Consider the following 21,902-nt stretch of genomic DNA (forward strand, 5'->3'; position numbering starts at 1 on the left):
TTCTAAGACTCCATTTTTTTTCTTCAGAAGTCTATATTTTTTGTTATAGAAATCCTTCACTTCCTTGGTTAAATTTTTTCCCAAGTTTTAATTTTTATTGCTTTTGAGGTTACTGTTAACAGAATTGTTTCTCTTAGAATATTAATTAAGATTTATTGTTTATGTCTACAAATATGTATACATTTCATCTATGTTTTCTGGTTGTGAAAATTATTTACTTTAATTTCATATTACCCTTTCATGCCAACTGTGTCATTTTAAGTTGTGCCTTTTTTATTTTTAATTAATTTCGTTAGGGACTTATCAATTTTTAATCTTCCCAGAGAAATAGCATTTAGTTTGTTGATTTTTCTCTGTGGTTTTTTTTTTTTTTATCTTTTAGTATTAAGACTTTTTTTTTAACCCCTTCCTATGTTTACTTTGGCTTTAGTTTATCCTTCCTTTAAACTAATAAGTCTGTTCTCTTTTACCAAGGTGAAGTCTGAGTTTGAAACCTTTAATTTAAGGTAAATATTTGTATCTATAAAATTTCCTCTAAGTAGTACTTTAGCATCTTTCTATAAACTTTTGCAGTGTTATAAATTTCATTAATTTCATTGTTAATTTTTGTAGTATTTCCTCAATGTTTAATTTATTTTAAAGTTTGTTGATTTGTTTTAAAATAACTTAAGAGTTTGCAGTTATATTTTTACTATTGATTTCTAATTTCACATTATTGTTTCTAAAAATGGACTTTGTATGATTAGGATATTCTTGAATTTATTAAAATTATGTTATTGCTCTGAATATTTAGAGCCATATATTATAAACTTTGATGTGACTTGAAGAAATTTCAATTTTGAATTGTGTTCTCTTATATTTTTCTCCATAATGGAAATTTATATGTGCATTAAAAGACTTCATTTTATGCCTTAATGTCTATCAAGTTAATAATTTTAATTAATCCTTTTCTAAATTTTCTGAGGGAAAAAACTTACAAGTTTTCATAAATTCTGTAATCCAGATTCATAACCCCATTCATAAATCAGCAACATTAATATTTTTTAAAATAATAAATCTTATAAAATTAAGTCATCTTATAGATAGAATGCTGTCTGACAATATCATTTAAGGAATGTACTTCCAAGAGACATTTCTCACCAACACTTAGGGAATCCCTAAATGTCAATCATCAGGAAGGAGAAAATTTCTGTAAACCAAGACACTGTGCTATAGATGAATATAATTTATGTTTCCATTGCTTTAAATAGAACTTGGTCTAATGCAAAAGCTTCCTACCTTACCTTCCTGCTTATACTCTTTGCCTTACAGTGTACTTACACAGCAATCAGAGTGACCTTTTAACAGTGTAAATTATACCATGTTATTTCTGTGTTTCTAAACCTCTTATGATTTCCTTTACACTCAAAGTAAAATATGAATTCCTTCCTAACTACACAATCTAAAAACTTATTTATGCTACTCAAAATCCAAATATCACATTTGATATTCTTTTTAGAGTTTTTCATGATCTGAATATATTTATTTATATACTATATGTGTTACTTAATAAAAATATTTATATATATATATATATATATATATATATATATATATATATATATATGAAGGTACCTCTTTGTCTAGCTTACATGCAGCTGCGTCATGTACGTTGAATACTACCACACAGTATGATTCAATTTTTACATGCAGAGTGAATAAATAAATACTGGAGAGACATATGAAAAGAGAATGAATATACTGGCAAAATAGAAGAAAATTTGTATAAGAATTTCTTGTAAAATATTACAGAATTGTCGTTATACTGCCTTGAGAGTATTCTTTGTATTAAATTTTCCTTTTTTCTCCTTAAACATAAATTAATGTTGAGTGAAAATTAGATAATTAGTTTACATTAGATTGGAAAACAGATTATACAATTTATTAGATAATCTATGTTTATATTTATCCAATATCTAAATAGATTACATAAGATATTTTATTACATTAAATAATTAGATTTTGAGGCACATTAGTTATTCCATAAGCTGACATTTGGTGATCATTAATAATATATAAAAATACTTTTCATTTGAGTTTTGAAAAATTACATTAATAATAATCTTTCAGAAGTCTAAAAATAGAACTACCCTATGTTTCAGCTATAACACTCCTTAGTATGTATCCAAAAGAATTAGCACAATGTAGAGACACCTCCATGCCCAAGTTTATTGTGGCCCAATTCACAACAGCCAAGTTATAGAATCAGTCTAAGTGCCCATCAATACATGGATGAATTAAAAAAAAAAAAAGATACTGTATCTACATATTGAAGTATTATTCACCCATAAAGAAGAACAATATCATGTCAGATGTCTCTGTGGTTTTCAATTTATAATCTTTCTTGTTGTGTCCCTGAAGTTTCCATAACTCTTGACAAAACACAGCATGTGAGTAATCAAAAAATATTTATGTATTATTCCTGACAATTTTGAGCACACGTCAATAAATACAAAGGTGACATTTTAATATTAGTTATCATGTATTATGAAAGTGTTAATCTTAAAACTTTAGAAGTCAATAATGCATGGAGACTCATCTCATCAATGAGCTTAAATGCAGTCCTATGTGCAAATTGCTGTCAGAAACACTTATAAAGTATGGAGTGCAATTGCTTTCTACATATTAACTTTATTTCTAATATAATTCATTTCTGTGTATTAGCATTATTTCTATATATTTAACAGTAAAAAGGACTTAGGACAATATAAGCTAACACTGCTTTATATATGCTGTTTTATCCAATTAAATTTGCCTTATTCTTGTAAATGTTTTATTTATAAATATACACACATGCAAAATCACACCTTTATTTATACATCTATATTATACATCTCTCTAATAGTCCCACTGATGAACACTTACATTTCATACATCAGGTAGTGCAGCAATTTTAAGGCCACTTTATGCCTCAGTCTGAGCATTCAGCAGCACTTCATGAAATTCCCCTTAGAACGCAGCCCATTGCTCTGGGGCTGACAACTCTTCAATGACTGTGTCTTTGAATTCTAATATGAAGCTTTTGACTCAATAGGTGGTTAGAATGGATCATATATAACTGAGTGTCACCTTTCACTTTTGAGTTATATGTTAACAATATTTCTAAAACCAAGCATTTCAACTGTGAAGAATAATTTTAATATTTGGGTCCTGAAATGCTTTATTTAGTTCACTACATTTCGGTATACTCCAATGGCAATCTACCTGTTTTGTTCCCCTACCAAGTAGTACTTTTTAAAGGCTACGAATCCCATTCTTGTAGAATCTCCTATTCTTCTAAAAAGATGGTATTTTTGATCTTTATAATATTATTCTGTTAAATGGAACTTTAAGAATTGCCTCCTGAACTTTCAATTTTGTGTTCTATAGGTTTTATTTTACTTTGTATAGTATATGATAAGTAGAATTTTGAGCTGGAGAGAAGTCAAGCTTCCATTGTAATGCACTACAAATGACATCCTGATTGTGATTCAGTACTAGTATAAAGTGTAAAAATAAATGGATATCAATTCTATCCAATAAAAATTTGCATTTATATATTTTCTATGTATAAAAACATATATGATCAAGTCCTAAACCTCAAAAATTTAGCACATATCTAGAAATGTAAATTTGTTAATTGTTAAAAATGTGGTGTAAGTCCAATAACAAAACTAAAATAAAATTCACATAAGATCAAATAAATAGACTACTTAAACTATTAGTTTTAGGGGAAAAATCATCACAGAGAAATAAGTATTTTATTTAAAATATAAATGATGAACAAAGTTTTGCTACATCAATGAATGGAAAAAAAGAATAACTGGTGAAAAAAATCACAAGAGAAATAATGTCCATTTTACAAATGTAATTAAGTAAAAAATTCTTGGTTGTCTGTATATTTTAAGTACTTTAAATATGATACTAAGATACTATCATGTGTTAACTTGCTTCTTTTTTCCTTATAATTATTTTATCAGAGGTTAACTATTTGAGAGAGTACATGATTGGAATTAAGGACTGGGTAGTTCATCCTGATTGCAATGCAAAAAGGTTGATGGAGGAGGACAACTTGAATGCTACTAGTATTATGAATGATAAAAATGAGAACACCTTTGAAATTGCTAAAAAACAACTGATTTATTAATGCAATTACATTTGTATCATTATAATACAAAACAGCCAAAATATTGTATATAAAAATCGTATAAAGTACATAAAGTTCAATAAAATGCAAGAATTTTTTTTTTTCAGTTTTAAGGACCTTGTCCTTAAAACTTGTTATATTAATATATGTTCTGGTTGCAAGTAACAAAAATGTAAGTATAACAAATAGGCAAATGAGAAATATTTTGGCTCATATACACCAACTGCAGAAAGGACTGTGAAATGGGTTAGATGTAGAATTAGCTGGCATTGGGAATTTGAATACTATCAAATTTTTCTTTTAGTTTTTCAGTTCAGTTCCTTTCAGTGTTTGCTGTTGTTGTTTGTGTTTTTATTGCAGTAAATTCAACCCAGAGCCTCCTGCATGAGAGGGAAGAGTATACACTGTTTCCTTTATTTGTTTTTTAATCAGGCTAAAATTAGAGGTATCACCCAGTTTAGTGTGAGGATGTAATAGATTCAAGTCACTGGGAAAAAAAAAAAAAAAAAAAAAAGCATAGTTCCACATGTTGTTTGTTATTTTGGTTCTGGCAATTGAACCTAGTAAGGTTTCACCACTGAGACACACACCAGCCCTTCATTTTGTATTTTGAGACAGGGCCTAAGTTGACCAGAATTTGTGATCATCTTGCTTCAGCCTCCAGAGTAAGTTAGGTATTTACCACCACACCCAACAACAGGTTACATTTTAAATTGTATAGATTCATTTTAAATTGACTCAGCCTGAGTCATGGTAACTTTGTGAAAAACATAAAATAATGAATAAAAAAAATAACAGCTCTCAACTGGCTACAAGAAGAGATTATTTCCTTAAAATGTTCTATTTGTAGGCTGGGGATGTGGCTCAAGCAGAAGCGTGTTTGCCTGGCATGCTCAGGGCGCTGGTTTCCATCCTCAGCACCATATAAAAATAAAATAAAAGATGTTGTGTCCTAGGAAAACTAAAAAAAAAAAAAAAATTCTGTTTCTATCTCTAAAAAAATGTTTTATTAGTAAATTTTTTTACACATTCCCAAATTTCTTATAAAATGAGAAGTATCAGTCTTTTTGTTCTTTTTGAGGAGGGGTACAAAATAGAGAATGAGGTTAAAGAAAACCTTTTCATTAAAAATGTGGAGAGAACACTGATTAACGGAGAACAATACAAGCCCTAACAACCAATAATACCCTTAATTCCTAGCTGGGCTTCTATGTTGAAGAAGAAATAACCAGATGCCAAAATGAACACAGTCTGATTTGCCTATCTAAGACATGCATATAGAGACTGACCAATGAGGGCAGAGCTTATGTTAGTCACTGTTTTATCACTATAACCAAAATACCTGATAAGAACAATTAAGAGAAGGAAGAGTTTCAGTCTGTGGACAGATGAGTCCATTGCTCTGAGCCCAAGGTGGGCATGGCTGAAGAAATCTATCAGTCCATGGCAGGCAGGAAGCAAAGAATTTGGGTTAGAAGCCCATGACAAGATATATAATTCCCAATACATCCCCAATATGTCTCCATGTATAAAGTCCTATATCTTCCAGCCATGCCCCAACTGCCTACAGTTATCAAACAGTTCATTAAAATTATTAATCTGTCAAATGTATTAATCCACTGAGTAGGTTAAAGCTTTTATAATTAAATCATTTTACCACAAACACTTTTGCATTTTCTTACATAAGCTTTTTGGAGGGGCACATCACATCCAAACCTTACAGTGCTCTGCCACCAATGACCTAACTTACTTTTACCAGACCCAAGTTCTTAAAAGTTTCAACACCTCCCAAAATGCCTTTAGAGAAACTGAGGGTAAAACCTTGAAACCTTGAAAATAGAATTGATGTATCCACTTAAGATCAGTTATATTCAAAAAAAAATATAATCTTAGTGAAAAGAGTAAAAGAGAACCAAAACTTCACACTTCAACCACTGTCAACTGAAAGTTTTTGTCAGTTTTGGTACTTGCTGGGAAAATAAAAACTGTCTTTCTCAAACAATTAAACCTGGTACCTAGATCTTCCTCAATACAAAATGGAGACAGAGAAGTTCTACAAAGGAAAAACAAAGAAACCAAGCAACAACAACAAAATAGAGGAAATAAAAGGGATTTTCTTACAAGGATAAACTCCCAACAAGCAATATATGCCTAAAGAAATAATGCTCATCTTTAAAATGCTGAGTAAAAATACTTACTAAAATATTAATCAAGAATAAGAGAAAAAAAATATCATGTACTTTTAGATAACTGCGAAAATCCTCTCCCTTCATTATTTTTTAGAGACTCTCACACCTTCTTATCAAAAGAGTGAAAAGTTTATTTTTTCATCACTTTCAATTTTAAGTTTAATACATTGCTAAAATGTAAACTACCATTTGTTTAATGCCAACAAAGCAAGATTTAGTAGAAAATTTAAAAAATCTATTCATATCTTAGAAAAAATGTGGGAAAAAGGTAAACATCTATATGATTAAGCAAATTTATCAGATATAAAAATATCTACTCCCCCCCATCTTTCATCCCTAAACTATAATCTGTGAATGGTACATAAAAACTGAAGATAAGTGCATTAAATAATAAATTATTGCATATTTTTATTATTATCTATTTTAGATGTATTAATTTATATTTAGGAGATTAAAAATATTGATTACTTTCATTAACATTTTCAAAAGCATTCACTGATACTTTAATTGCAAGAATTTTTAAAAGTCTATTTAGAAAATCTTTAGGGAATGGTATTTTTGAGCCAATTTCTAAATTGAAACTGTAAAAGTAAAAATAAAAATTAAGATAGATTTTCCCAAAGATACAGAAATACAATTATTTATTCATATGCAATTATATTACCGAAATTTAGTATGAAACTAATCTATTTTTGATCTTGGACAATATAATGTTTTTGCTAGATTTTAAACTAAATACAATATAAATCCTAGTCAAGATGGAAGACCTTTACAAAAGGACAAAATATTTTCTATATAGAACTTTATTCCCGTCAGGAAAAGATTTTAACATTGTAACAAATCAGATAAAGGGTAGATATACTTGTCTCAAGAGACCCACAGCCTTTTTAAGGTGAATTTTAAAGGTCTCTTTTGATTGGAAGATGTAGAAGACTAAGAAATCAAGTAACAAATTGACTGCACATGATTCATACTAATAAAACGTAAAGTTAGAATGCATATGCACATTGCAGATGCACAAAAAGCAGCTCAGCTAATTCCTCCAAGGTGAAATTTATTCATTTCATTGCTGAAGAAGTACAGCTAGGGTTGTGATAAATTGCAATGCTCCTGGGGATGAGAAAAGAGTACTGGTTCCATATTCCACTGCCAGATCTTTTAAGATGTGTAGGGATTTGAACAGGCCCCTGAGCATCTTTCTTTGAGTGTATTTCCCCTTTATGATGCTGTCATATAAATCTCAGTAACAGGTAGACAGTGTTACAGTTAGATGTCCTGTGCAGATCTCAGTAAATGGCAACCTAAACCTGAGCAGAATGTTGAGATATTTGGGATAGGTTAAATGAATGTTTAATGCTTCCACCATCCCCTTATATTTCAGGCACATACTCAAATAAAGAAGAAATAATTTAAGTATACCAAAGCAGAAATTACCCAAATATCTACGGGTCACATAATTTCAGTCTTTTTGTTGCATTACCAACAGATAGAATGTGCAAATATCATGAACAATGGGGCTAAAAGAATTTTCATATAAGAATATTTATTCAACATAATGTTAAAGAAAATATTTCATAAACAAAAAAAGCAATAAAAAATTGCCATCAGTTTGATTCACATAAGAATAAGGTATAAGTAAGTAAATGAAATTGGTCAGTAATTCTCAAAATGTTGATTGCCGCAGCACTTAACTTCTTTAAATAGTTGAAAAACCTAAATTGATGTTGTTTGAGTTATAGTCATTGATGGCATATGTTAAATTAAAACATAATATTTTAAAGTGTTTATCTGGGAACTCATTAAAAGGAATGATTTTGTATGTTAGCAAAAGTGAAAGAGAAAACTATATACAGCCCCCTGCCATCAAATTGTGGGATGAGTGAAATTTCTTTACATTTCTCCACATTTTTTAAAATATCTATCTTATAGAAGATATCAATCTGCCTCTTGGTTCAATTTGTTAACATATGTTGTTTTGGCAGAAGTGTGAGGGAAATGCATAGTTTGAAAGGACTGCGGAGACTATGATTGCACAAGCTTATCATCTAGGGAGACTGTCCAGATCCCAGCAAAAAGAAGGGGAACAAAGCCGAGCCCTCCAATCATCTTCAGTCAGGTAGATAAATTTAGAAATTAGTAGAGATCAAGATGGCTTGATTTTATAAAATAGGGTTTCATAGATCTGCCAACTCTATCTTTAATCTTCAATTGAACTCTGATTAGGTACTATTAAAATACTATTAATTAATACCTGAGTCTGGGGAACTACTTAGAAGAAATTAATAGGCAAAATAATCCCAAGAGCTTACACATGGCTGATAATAGCTTAAGATTCACAACCAGCCCAGAGTAGGAAAACTTTATAATATGTGGGATATTGTTTAAAGTACTCAGTCTTATTTTGCATTACACATAAGGGGAAAATAGCTCTAGAATAATGGTGGTACTGATCCATCCCAATAAAGAGCAACAATGATTGTGAAATGATCAAACAATTTTTAAGTTAATTTAACTGAATCCCAGAATAAATCTTAAGAATACTATAAGAATTATAAAAATAACTAGTTATAAGTTAAAATTTTTGATATCTATCCAAAGCTTGAAAAGAATCTAAAAAAGCAGGAAAATAAACATCTCAATTACCTAAAAGAAAAATCAGTTGACAACAATTCCAGAATAAAGTTTTTATTGATAAAAAAAAGTGTTTTTCTTTTTTTTTTTAGAGAGGAGAGAGAGAGAGAGAGAGAAAGAGAGAGAGAGAGAGAGAATTTTTTAAGTATTTATTTTTCAGTTTTCAGTGGACACAACACCGCTATTTAATTTTTATGTGATGCTGAAGATCGAACCCAGCATGTTACCGCTTGAGCCATATCCCCAGCCCCAAAGTGTGTTTTTCTTGAAGAAAGTGCTTTATTTAATAATTCATGAGTCAAAAATAAATCAATAGTGAAATTAAAAAGTATTCCAAAAATTGTAATTGAAAACACAAAATATTAAAATTTGGAGAATGTTGCTAATGCAGTGCAGGGAGGGAATTTTATAGCACAAATTATCAATAACAGGAAGGAATAAAGATATCAAATCAATAACCTAGATTCTCTATCTTAACAAATTAGAAAAGAAAATTAAAAATAATGAGAAAAAAGAATAAATATTATAGCTGAAAAACTGAACTTGAAAACCAAAAAGAGAAATTAATAAAATCAAAGTTTTTTTCTTTTTTTTCAATATATTTGTTTTATTTGTATGTGCTCCTGAAGATTAAACGCAGTGCTCCATTCATGCTTGGCGAGCACTGTACCAATGAGCCACAAGTCCCAGCCCCATTAAAGGTGTTTCTAAGAAGATAAATTAAATTTATAAAACTCTAACAAGTTTACTCCATATAAAAGGAAAGAACTTAATAATATAGGAATGAAAAAATCCAATCAAATTCTAGAGATATAAAATATATAATAAAGAAATACATTAATAATTTTAAGTTAGTAATGGATAATTTTTTAAAGGAACATAATATCAATGCTAGAATAATTTTCAATGTCAGAATACCTTACAATTATGTTAAAAAATCTTCCACAAAACAAATTTTATTTCCAGCTGGTTTACTGATAAAATTCTTTTTAAATATTTCTGGTAAAATACTATCAATTCAACATACATTCTTTGAGAAATTGAGGAAGAGGATATGTTTCCCAATAAATTTTATGAGAATGGCTATGTCTTCAGATGACTGATATCCAAAAATATCATCACAATAAAATGAAAGTTCAACATCTCTCATAAGTTAGGTACTAAAATTATTAACATCGTCTTTTACTGGAATGAATATTTAACCTATGATAATTTTGTTGCAACATGTATTGTTCATTTGGAAAATTGATTCAATCAGATATACAAGTTGCAGCAGTCTGGCTGGGCACAAATCACGAGCCACTCACAGCTTTGTAGATTCAAACAGCAATTCTTTATTCCTGATCTCACACGGGCCTTCTACAAACATGTTCTGGGGAAATCCACATTCTCTGCCCAAATCCACACCTCCATTGGGCTTCTGTCTCCCAAATATATTCTGAATCCTGTGAGAACTCAAGGGGAACTCAGGCAGCAGGATACGCCCTATTCTAAACGGGGAAAGCCCTAAACTCGGATTATCCTAAACCGGGAACACCCTAAACACAGATCTGCCCTGGTCCTTGAGCAAGGTCACCTTCCAGGAGTTCTTCCACTAAGAAACATGGGGGTACGCTGGCAAGGAAATTGTCATACCTACTTGGCTAATGGCTCCCAGCAACAAGTATTTTGAATATTGATGTTTTAGTATAAAATATAAAAAATATTACCTATTTTTATTATCCTCAATCCCAGCAGATTTTAATGTAGGAAAAATATACACATACTTGCCTAAATTTTATTATGTTTTAATATTTTAAGAATGTTTGGGTTTTTTTAAGTCAATTGCATAAACTCCTTAAATATTTATGTGGATTTTCATTTGATATGAATTTTGAAATCAATTTAGCAAATATCTAGTAGCACAATTACTGGATGATAGAGTCAAATTATATTTAATTTTGTAAGAAAATGTGAAATTATTTTCCAAAGGAACTGTACCATTTTACATCCCATCAGTAATGAAGGAGAGTTCCTTATGCTCTTATTTTCTGCCACCATTAGATATTGTCAGAAGTTTGATTGTAGTCATTTAAATATTTATACAGTGGTATCTCATTGTTATTGTGTTCATTTTGTAAGAGCAAAGGTTAATGAGATATTTTTTCATATAGATATTTGTCATCTATATGTCTTATTTTGCACAGTCTGATCAGATAATTTGCTTATTTTTAAGTTAAGCTGTTTATTTATTGTTGAGTAACAAATTACTTGGTATATTTTTATGAAAATTGCTTATATGTGTTTGCAATTTTTTCTCACACTTTGTTCTTTTAATTCTCCTAATGATGTTTGCCATCCTAACAATGTCTCTATTAATATAGTCTATTGACTAAGTAAAAAATGAAGTCACTTGATTTTAAATGCTATACAGAGAACCATAATAATTTTGGGAGAAGCCATTCAAATGAGGCAAAGATCAGATTTCAGGAGGTTGAGTCTAGCTTCCTGATGTCTTGCTGACAGCAGATTGATTGACGTCTTGGAAGGTCATGCCCATCTCATGTGCTGTGTGATGATCAAAGGCGGAGCAAGCGAAAGGGACACATACCTCCCCAGCCCATTCAGCAGCATTGTCTGTCCAGTCCACTTTGTGCACTCAATATGCTCACAGCTCACACACAACCCATAGCTGGCTTGCCAAAGTACACATTGACTAGCTTCATTTAAAATAAAGCAAACACATTGTTCTTCAGTTGAATTACTCTCTTGCATGTCTGCAGAGTGACCCTTCAGTGAAGAGCATAAATTGATTCCTGCATGCACCGCAAAAAAAGATTCATTTAAGGTCACAAACAGATCCACACAATGAATGCTTCTTTTTCTCATTCACAAAAAATTCAGATAGTTTCATGTAAGAAACTTAGGTTTTAATAAAAGAATGGAAAATCCTACAAAGTTAGCTCAAATTAAGTTTTTATCTTTCTTGTAAAGGAATATGGGAAACTTCTCAGATTATTACAGCTCTTATAAGGCAATATCTATTTGAATTAAGTGGCTGAAATTGTAGTGAGAATAAAATAGTTTACTCTCATTTCCAATGCAAAAGCTGTAGACATTGACTTATTTCCAATGTCACACATATCCCTTCAAAATAAATTTGCAACTTGATTAGTCTACTTACAAAACTATTTACCTGATAGCTTACTCCAAGTGGACAACTATAGTAATCATCACTCAAAAAACAATCTAGAATGATCTTTATACATTTTATATAGATCCATAAACAATGACATGCAATATTTAAGTAGACATAAATGATTCTTCAAAACTTTACAATTACATAAATAAAAGTGAAGATCATTGCTAGATTTGGACAATAAATTTACTTTATTTTATTCTTTATTTTTTGAAAATCAGCAAGAAAGTGATCAATTTGTCTTTGTTTTAGAAATGTACAAACACATTTGTTTGGTATATGTATATTTGGAGTACATACAGTGAAACAAGACAGTATAGTGGTCTTCCTTCTTTCCTGTGTGTGTTTGTGTGTGTTGGACTTGGTTGTAGTATAAATATTGGATGATTTATTATTATTATTAAATATTAGTCAATAATTGTACTGTTTTTAATTTGTTCTTATTATACATGACAGCAGAATGCATTTTGAGGCATTATACACAAATAGAACACAATTTCTCACTCTTCTGAATGTACACCATGCAGAGTCACACCAGTCGTACAATCATACATATATCTTGGGTAATAATGTCTGTCTCATTCTACCATTTTTTTCTGCCTCCACAGGTAGCTAATACGCTACCTGTTGAAGATTCCATAAACCTTATGGGTAAGTGAATAAGAATGTTACACCTTCCTGACTATGCAAGCTATGAAAAGCAATAGTGAATCTATACATAAAATATTTATTTGCTTGCTATTCAATTATTATTTTCATTTTTAAAAGAACTATATGGCTTACTGCCAATGACCTAAGTATCAGGCATGGTTCAGATTGTTTCAGTTTTATTTGCATTTTTTTCTCCTCCAACAATTCCAAAGTTACCAAAGGTTACCCTTACCTCCCCTCACTTATCTCTGCCCAATTCAAAGTTGTATTTTTGTTCAAAAATAATCTTATGAAATTCAGTTATATATCATTCCTGAATGAAAAAAATCATTAATATGCTAAAAGTAGCAGGCTACTATTTATTTATTTATTTATTTATTTATTTTTGTTTGTTTGTAAACTTGGTTATATCTATCTAAATTTCCTTAAGTCATAAGCATTAAAGGAAGTCTCCTCCCTTCTAAAGTGGTTCAGAGACCTAGAAATGAAATGTAGGTTATTTTGCACCTGTAAGTGAGACACTAGAATTATGCTGGCTCTAGGCAAGTCAGAGAATGTGAGTTTTGCCTTGAGGATACATATTAATTTAGGCTTATCTCCTGTGGCCAGTGGTTCACTCCCTCTTGACAGAAAATCTATGAAAAGCTCCCAGGAAGACAAATTCTTAGACTAGGGTCAGAATCTACACTTTTCATTGAAGACCAGAAATATGATTAAGAAAAAAACTGAAAGATTCATCACACTTATATAAATGAAAGAAACATGAAGAGAAAAAGCACTAGAATCATGGCATGTAGTATTGATTTACTCTTTAAATAAGTTGTTTAGCAAAAAACTCTAATAAGGTCATAATATGAGACATGAGACATATAACACCTAATGTATAATTCCTAATGTACAAAGTTATTTTTTATTTTCTTTAAATTTAAAATGTTCTTTCCTATGATATTCAGAAGCAGATGTCATTAAAATTAACTTATATTTCTAATTTTAGAAGAAAACATTAATTTCCTACACCAAAACTTCTATGAAAAATGTTAAAAACAAAATGCATTATGTTACACTCACACAATGAAGTGTCACAATAACTTTGAATTAACCACCCACAGAAAAATTCAATGTGTTACTTGATAGTGTGTACATTTGAGGAAAGTATTTCAAATTTGGAAACATATATAAAATATCCACTTCTAATTAGTATATTTAAGAAATAGTAGTGTATAATCTTGCCTATTGTTTATCATATTTTGATAGATGTAATGAATGTATAAATGATGAACTACACTAATTTATTCTCTTTGAAAATTGTCCTCTTTGGAAGATTTATATTCTAAGAAATGATATCATTGTATCAGCTAATAGTAATTAATCAACATTTTGACATAATTCCCAGAAATTCTATTTTTAGTGTTAATTCTTCCAGGAACTATAAAGATAATTGTCAGATATTTATTGGAATAAAATATTTTGTAAATATTCAAGGTCATAAAAACAAGAAATAAAAAAGGATCTTACTAGAAAACTGAAGCCATTATTCTTCATTATTTTGAAGTAATTAAAATGAAAGTATATGAAGGACAACATTTTATGATGTAATTTTAGGCAATTCTGTTATTGCAATAACAGAGAATTCTTACAAAATGGAATATTACTGAATTGTAGAATTTCATTTTTAAATGCATACAAAGTCGTGTTCACATTAAGTATGACAAAATAATAGAGTTTGGAAGGACAGTAGAAAATGAAGGTAAAGAAAAATATTAAAACTTATTATAGCCTGTTAGAGATATCACAAAGGAGGCTAATATGCTACCTGTTGAAGATTCCTTAAAACTTAAGTTTAAGTGAATAAGAATGTTACAACTTCATGCCTATGCATGCTATGAAAAGCAATAGTGCTTCTATGGGTAAAATATTTATTTGCTTGCTATTCAATTATTATTTTCATTTTTAATAGACCTTTATGTCTTAGTGCCAATGATCTGAGTATCAGGCATGATTTAGATGGTTACAGTTTTATTTGCATTTTTCTCCTCCAATAATTCAAAAGTTACCATTTCATAATTTTATTTCTTATGTTTTTTTTTTTCATGAGCAGTTTTGTGTCAAATTATCAGGATTTAAACCTAAATTTCCACTCTTCAATTTGTTATCTATTAAATATACTGTTTCACAACAGCTTACAATCTGTTTTTGATTATTTGTTTTATACTCTATAAAATTCTCCATTTTTGACGATACACATGCTATATGTGATATTTTTATGCACCTTGAAAAGCTAACCCCTAATTATGTATATTAACTTTTAATATCAAAAAACAATTTCTAACATAATATCAAAGACAATAGGTAACATTTCCTTGAATCCATCAGTGATTATATCTTATAACATTAGTAGCATATCACTTGTATTAATGGCAAAAAAACATATAAACATTAAGATATTAAATTAGGTGGTAAAAATGTGAAGGAAAGAGTAACCTTTGGAATTGATTAACATTAGCTATAAAACTAATTTAATTTTTAATCAAATGGAGTGATGTCTTTTTATGAGCATGAAGACATTACCTCACTGAAATAATTTTTTGAAGTTTTAATTTGCTTATATATAATGCTTCTGTACACACTTAAATTCCATCATATGCCATTATCTGTCTAAATGGAATTTTGAAAGATGTTTATGTTGAACATATTTGGATTTTCAGTGATTCAAATTTGAACTGATTCAGTCACTATTAAATAAAATATGCAGTTCAGGTTTTAAGAATAAGGAAAATTCATGAAAATAAATTGTCAATAAAAGAGAATGATTTTTCAAGAATGCTTTATATTGAAAAAATAATAATGATAATAAAATACTAATGTGTCAAAATGAAGAAAGAATGCTAAGTCACAGTAGTTTGTAACCTGATTTATTTTTAACTGGCCCAGAATGCAGGAAAAAAGTAAATCCACTGTGTAAAAGAATTAAAATACAGTATGTTTTCAAGACATTTGGAATAAATAAAACAGTGAAAGGAAATTAGTATATCATGAGAAACATCTGAGGAAAGTGCACAGAATTCCTTTAAAAAAACTTGATAGTAATGCAAAAGATAAGATAAATTGCCTATCAAATGATGTATCAATATGACTTCAGATTAGGAGGAAATACTCAATTAAAGAGAAATTGGCCACAGATATCTAGAAATATTGGATATGTAGTTTATCAAATGATTAGAGTTCAACCAATTCTGAATAGGATTAATAAAAGTAAAGCCTTGATTAGACACACTGTAAAGAACCTGTAACAAAGGTAAAAGGAACTTAAACATAGCAAAAGAGCCAGGCCTATATCTCAAGCATCTTCTGGAACTTGATGCAGGAGGATCATATGTTTGAGACCCTATCAGTGATTTAACAGAGATTCTATCTCAAAATAAAAACTGTCAGGGGCAGGGATGTGGCTGAGTGGAAAAATCACCCCTGGGTTCCATTCTCAGTACTAAAAACAAAGCAAACAAGCAAAAGCGAAAGAGAAAACACAGATTAACTATAAAGTTATTAACACTCAGATTGATAGCTGACTTTACAAAGGAAAATCAGAATTTTAATAATTATAGAATGAAAGATTGCAACCATCAAACAAAGGAATAATCAGTATAATTATTTATAACCAAATATCTAGTATGGCTGAAAGAAGTACTATATAATATTCTCCAGAAATAATAATTTAAAAAATACATCTCAAATAAAAAAGTGAGGGGTAAGAAAAAAATGCCAATTAAATGGATGAGCATATTTATAAACATCTATTTTTAAAACAATAATAGCATCTATTCTTCTGATTATAAGAATTCTGAAGTGTTGTATGTACTGAAGAATTTTATAGTTTGAAGTATACAATAGATACATTATTACTAAGTACACTCACCATACTTACACAGGTTTTCGGAACTTTTTCATCTCAGAATTGGAAGTTCGGACCTTTTGGTCACTGTCTCTCCCCAACCATTCTCTCGTAACTACCATTCTAATATATTTCTATGAGTTCAACTCATAGATGGAACATGTAATTGAGATTCTGTTTCTGGCTTACCTCACTCAGAATAGTGTCCAATAGCAGGATTTTCCTCTTTCTTTGCGATTGAATGATATTCTATTGTGTGCATATATGATACACACACACACACACACACACACACACACTCACACACAATTTTTTATATTCTGTCAGTTGTCAATGTGTTCTTTGTTTCCACATCTTGGATATTATAAACTTCCGCAATATTTTTTTTTATTTTTTTTATTGTTGGTTGTTCAAAACATTACATAGTTCTTGATATATCATATTTCACACTTTGATTCAAGTGGGTTATGAACTCCCATTTTTACCCCGTATACAGAATGCAGAATCACATTGGTTACACTTCCATTGATTTATATATTGCCATACTAGTGTCTTTTGTATTCTGCTGCCTTTCCTATCCTATACTATCCCCCTCCCCTCTCCTCCCCTCCCCTCTTCTCTCTCTACCCCCTCTACTGTAATTAATTTCTCCCCCTTGTATTATTTTTCCCTTTCCCCTCGCTTCCTCTTGTATGTAATTTTGTATAACCCTGAGGGTCTCCTTCCATTTCCATGCAATTTCCCTTCTCTCTCCCCTTCCCTCCCACCTCTCATCCCTGTTTAATGTTAATCTTCTTCTCATGCTCTTTGTCCCCACTCTGTAGTAAGCCATTGTTGTAAATTGTGGCCGCCATTAGAAGATGGCGCCGGCTTCCACTGTGGCCTGTGATAAACAAATTCCTTTGTGGAGAGTTGGCACGCTATCTCTTGCCACCCTATAAGAAAGATCCACGCGGCGGCTTAAGATTGGTACGTGGGAGGCTTTATTAGGCTGTGCTTGGGCCCTCGGGAGGAAGAAAGAAAGGGAGTCACTAAAAGATACTTAAATCAAGGCCTGAATAAACTGCTGAAAGAAGATTCCTGAGTTGCGTCTTCCTTGCGGGCAAGGGGTCGCGACAAGTGGTGCCGAGACCCGGGAACCAGAACTTTCAGCAGTCAGGGGTGGTGCACCAATTAGTCCCAGGTAAGGTGGGACCCGCGATTAAAGCGGAGATTAGTCCCAGGTTAATTGGGACCCGCGATTAAAGCGGAGATTAGTCCCAGGTTAATTGGGACCCGCTATTAAAGCGGAGATTAGTCCCAGGTTAATTGGGACCCACTGTCAAAGCGGCAGCTCCTCTGTGAAGCCAGAGAGAGCATTAAATCTTATTGCAGCTGCACTGTGTACTTTTGCTCTTACTTTCACTCTTGTTTGTTGTGTGTCTTTTGTTGTGTCATGGGTGCCGTATCTTCAAGCCCGCTTCTCCTGGCCCTAGATAACCTGTTACGTTCCAAGGGCCTAAAAGTGAAACGTAGTACTTTACAGAGATTTTTACAGAAGACAGATATTGCTGCATCGTGGTTTCCGTTCTGGGGCAGCTTTACTCTACCTAGCTGGGATAAGTTAGGCACAGACCTTGACTTTGCTTCTGAGCAGGGCATATTAGAGGGTGGGGTGATACCCCTTTGGAAGATGATCCGTAGTTGCCTCGCAGATAGCAGATGTCAGGAAGCACTTACTAAAGGACAAGAAATCTTAGAGCAATTACATGAAGAAAAATCAAAATGGCAGGCAGTGAGGTATTTCAGGAGGGTGGGAGTGTGCGGAGCGAGAAACAGGGGAGGAAACAATTATCTCCGGCAGGCAGTGACGTATTTCAGGAGGATGGCAGTGTGCGAAGCGAGAAACAGGGGAGGAGGCGATTGTCTCTGGCACGGAGTGAAATATTTCAGGAGGAGGGGAATGTGCAGAGCGAGAAACGGGGGAGGAAACGCTTGTATCCAGATCTCAGTACACTGCGCACACTCCCATGCAAAAGTGGGTCAGAAGAGGAGGAGGATGAACAGGAGGAGCTCGGGAGACTGTCTCGGCAGCTAGGGAGTTTAACTATGGGAGAAGGGAACAAAAATAAACAGGAGCTCAAGAAAAATGACCCTCCGGACCCGCCGCCGTACGGTGAGGGTGTTTCGAGGAGAGCTTTCCATGCCCAAACATGGAGGGCTGTTAATGCTGAGATGGGTCTTGCTTATCCAGTTTTCCAGGATGACAATAGGGGAAGATTCCATGAGCCCTTAGATTTCAAAATTGTGAAGACCCTGGCAGAGTCTGTGCGTACTTATGGGGTGGATGCCGCCTTCACATTAACTCAGGTGGAGAGTCTGTCTAGATACTGTATGACTCCCTCTGATTGGGCTAGCCTTGTTCGGGCTTGTGTTTCTCCAGGCAAATATTTGGACTGGAGAGCCTTTGTGCTAGAGGGTGCTGTAGAGCAGGCTGCCCAAAACTATGCGGCGGGACACCCCCATTGGGACAAGGAAATGCTTTTGGGACAAGGCAGATTTGCTAATCAACAAACAGGATACCCCCCTGAGGTATATGAACAGATCAATAACATTTGTATCCGTGCATGGAAATCACTCCCAAATAGAGGAGAAGTGTCTGGCAATTTAACAAAAATCATGCAAGGCCCCACAGAACCTTTCTTGGACTTTGTTGCTAGGATGGTGGATGCCGCAGGAAAAATCTTTGGTGACCCTGATAGAGCAATGCCCTTGATTAAACAACTTGTTTTTGAGCAATGCACCAAAGAATGTAAAGCAGCAATCGCTCCTTATAAAAACAAGGGCATGGAAGCTTGGATGAAAGTGTGTAGAGAGCTTGGAGGACCTTTAACTAATGCAGGTCTTGCAGCTGCTGTCCTTCGGATTGCAAAAGGGGGCGGTTCTGGTGCCGGAACATGCTTCCATTGTGGTCAATCCGGCCATTTCAAACGTGACTGTCCCAAAAAAGGCAATTTTACTGGACCTCCTCGCGGTGGCCCTTCTAATGGCCCTCGTCAACCGGGGCTATGTCCAAAATGCAAAAAGGGGAAGCATTGGGCAAGAGAGTGTAGATCAGTGAGGGACATCCATGGACAGCCTATTTCAGCTGGGCCAAAAAACGGCCGAAGGGGCCCCCGACCCCAGGGCCCGCAAATATATGGGGCAATGGAGAATGTCACACCCGAACCCGAGACATGGCCTTCTCTGCGCCATCCCACGAGATGCGGAGAGCCACTACAGGTGCCGCGGGATTGGACCTCTGTTCCACCTCCAGACTCGTATTAACACCTAAGATGGGAGTCCAATTGGTGGAAACTGAGTTCAAAGGGCCTTTACCCCCTGGCACTGTAGGTTTGTTAATTGGACGTGCATCCTCTATCCTACAAGGTCTTCATGTTTTCCCCGGAGTTGTAAACCCTGATACTGTAGGGGCAATAAAGGTTATGGTGGAAGCTCCAAGGGGCATTGTGTCTATCTCCCCAGGGGATTGGATTGCTCAATTGCTAATTTTGCCTAGTTTACATAATCACTTCCCTGCTGACTCGAGGTCACGGACAGGAAATCAGATTGGTACCACCGGAGGAAATTGTGCCTATTTGTCACTGGATATGAGCAATCGCCCCACTTTGGAATTAAGCATAGAAGGTAAATCTATTGTGGGATTGCTGGACACAGGAGCAGATCGTAGTATCATAGCCCTTAAGGACTGGTCTAGGGGATGGCCAGTGCAGGCTTCTGATCAATCCTTAAGAGGACTTGGATATGCCCAAGCCCCTCAAATTAGCTGTAGACATCTATCTTGGAAGGACTCGGAAGGACACGATGGTACCTTTCAGCCTTATGTACTTGATTTACCTATTTCTTTATGGGGCCGTGATCTGATGAAAGACATGGGGTTCACTCTTAGTAATGACTATTCCCCAGTGTCTCAACATTTCATGCAAAATATGGGGTATAAGCCAGGTCTAGGACTAGGAAGGCACCTACAGGGACGTAAGCATCCTGTGCAAGGTCATCAAAAGCTTAACAGGTTTGGTCTGGGTTTTTCCTAGGGGCCACTGGGGCTCAAATACCCATAACATGGCTCACCGAGGAGCCTGTTTGGGTGCCTCAGTGGCCTCTTCCCTCGGTTAAACTGGCAGCAGCCCATGATCTAGTCAAAGAACAACTTGATTTGGGTCACATCCAACCTTCTACTTCTCCATGGAATACTCCCATATTTGTCATTAAGAAAAAATCAGGGAAGTGGCGCCTACTGCATGATCTACGAGCAGTTAATGCTCAGATGCAGCTTATGGGGCCCATTCAAAGAGGGCTGCCTCTGCTCTCCTCTGTTCCTCAAGGCTGGCATATAATTGTTATTGACATTAAAGACTGTTTCTTTTCCATTCCTTTGCATCCTAAAGATTCCCAACGTTTTGCTTTCACCCTTCCCTCGTGTAATCATGAGGAACCAGATCAAAGGTTTGAGTGGGTGGTGTTGCCACAGGGGATGGCTAACAGTCCCACGATGTGCCAGATGTATGTGGGAAAGGCACTCGCACCTCTCAGACATAAGTATTCCTCCACCAAGATCATTCACTATATGGATGATGTGTTATTGGCCGCAAAATTAGAACAGACAGTTTATGAGGCTTATAAAGAACTCGTGATGCTGTTGGCTCAACATGGACTGCACATCGCACCTGAAAAGGTTCAAACGGGGGATTCTATCAGGTTCTTGGGAGCGACAATTGGGTATGACAAATTAAAACCACAAAAAATTACCATCAGGACTCAAGATCTCCGAACTTTAAATGATTTTCAAAAAATGCTGGGAGATATTAATTGGATAAGAGGATATTTACATATTCCTAATATTGTGCTCCAGCCTTTGTATGCTACTCTTAAGGGTGATCCAGATCTTGCTTCCCCTCGTAGCCTCACTACTGAGGCTAGAGCGGCCCTTATAAAAGTAGAACAAGCTATACAGCATGCCACTCTATGCAGGCTCCAGAGTGATAAACCTTTCCAGTTATGTGTGCTTGCCACTATGCGGCAGCCTACTGGAGTACTGTGGCAAGATGGGCCTTTACTATGGATCCACCCACATGTATCCCCAGGAAAATCCTTAGAATATTATCCTGATGCTGTTGCAGCATTGGCACTTAAAGGGATTCAACAAAGCATTCAATTTTT

The sequence above is a fragment of the Callospermophilus lateralis genome, chromosome 12 (genome assembly GCF_048772815.1).
Source record: "Callospermophilus lateralis isolate mCalLat2 chromosome 12, mCalLat2.hap1, whole genome shotgun sequence".
Lineage (NCBI taxonomy): Eukaryota > Metazoa > Chordata > Mammalia > Rodentia > Sciuridae > Callospermophilus > Callospermophilus lateralis.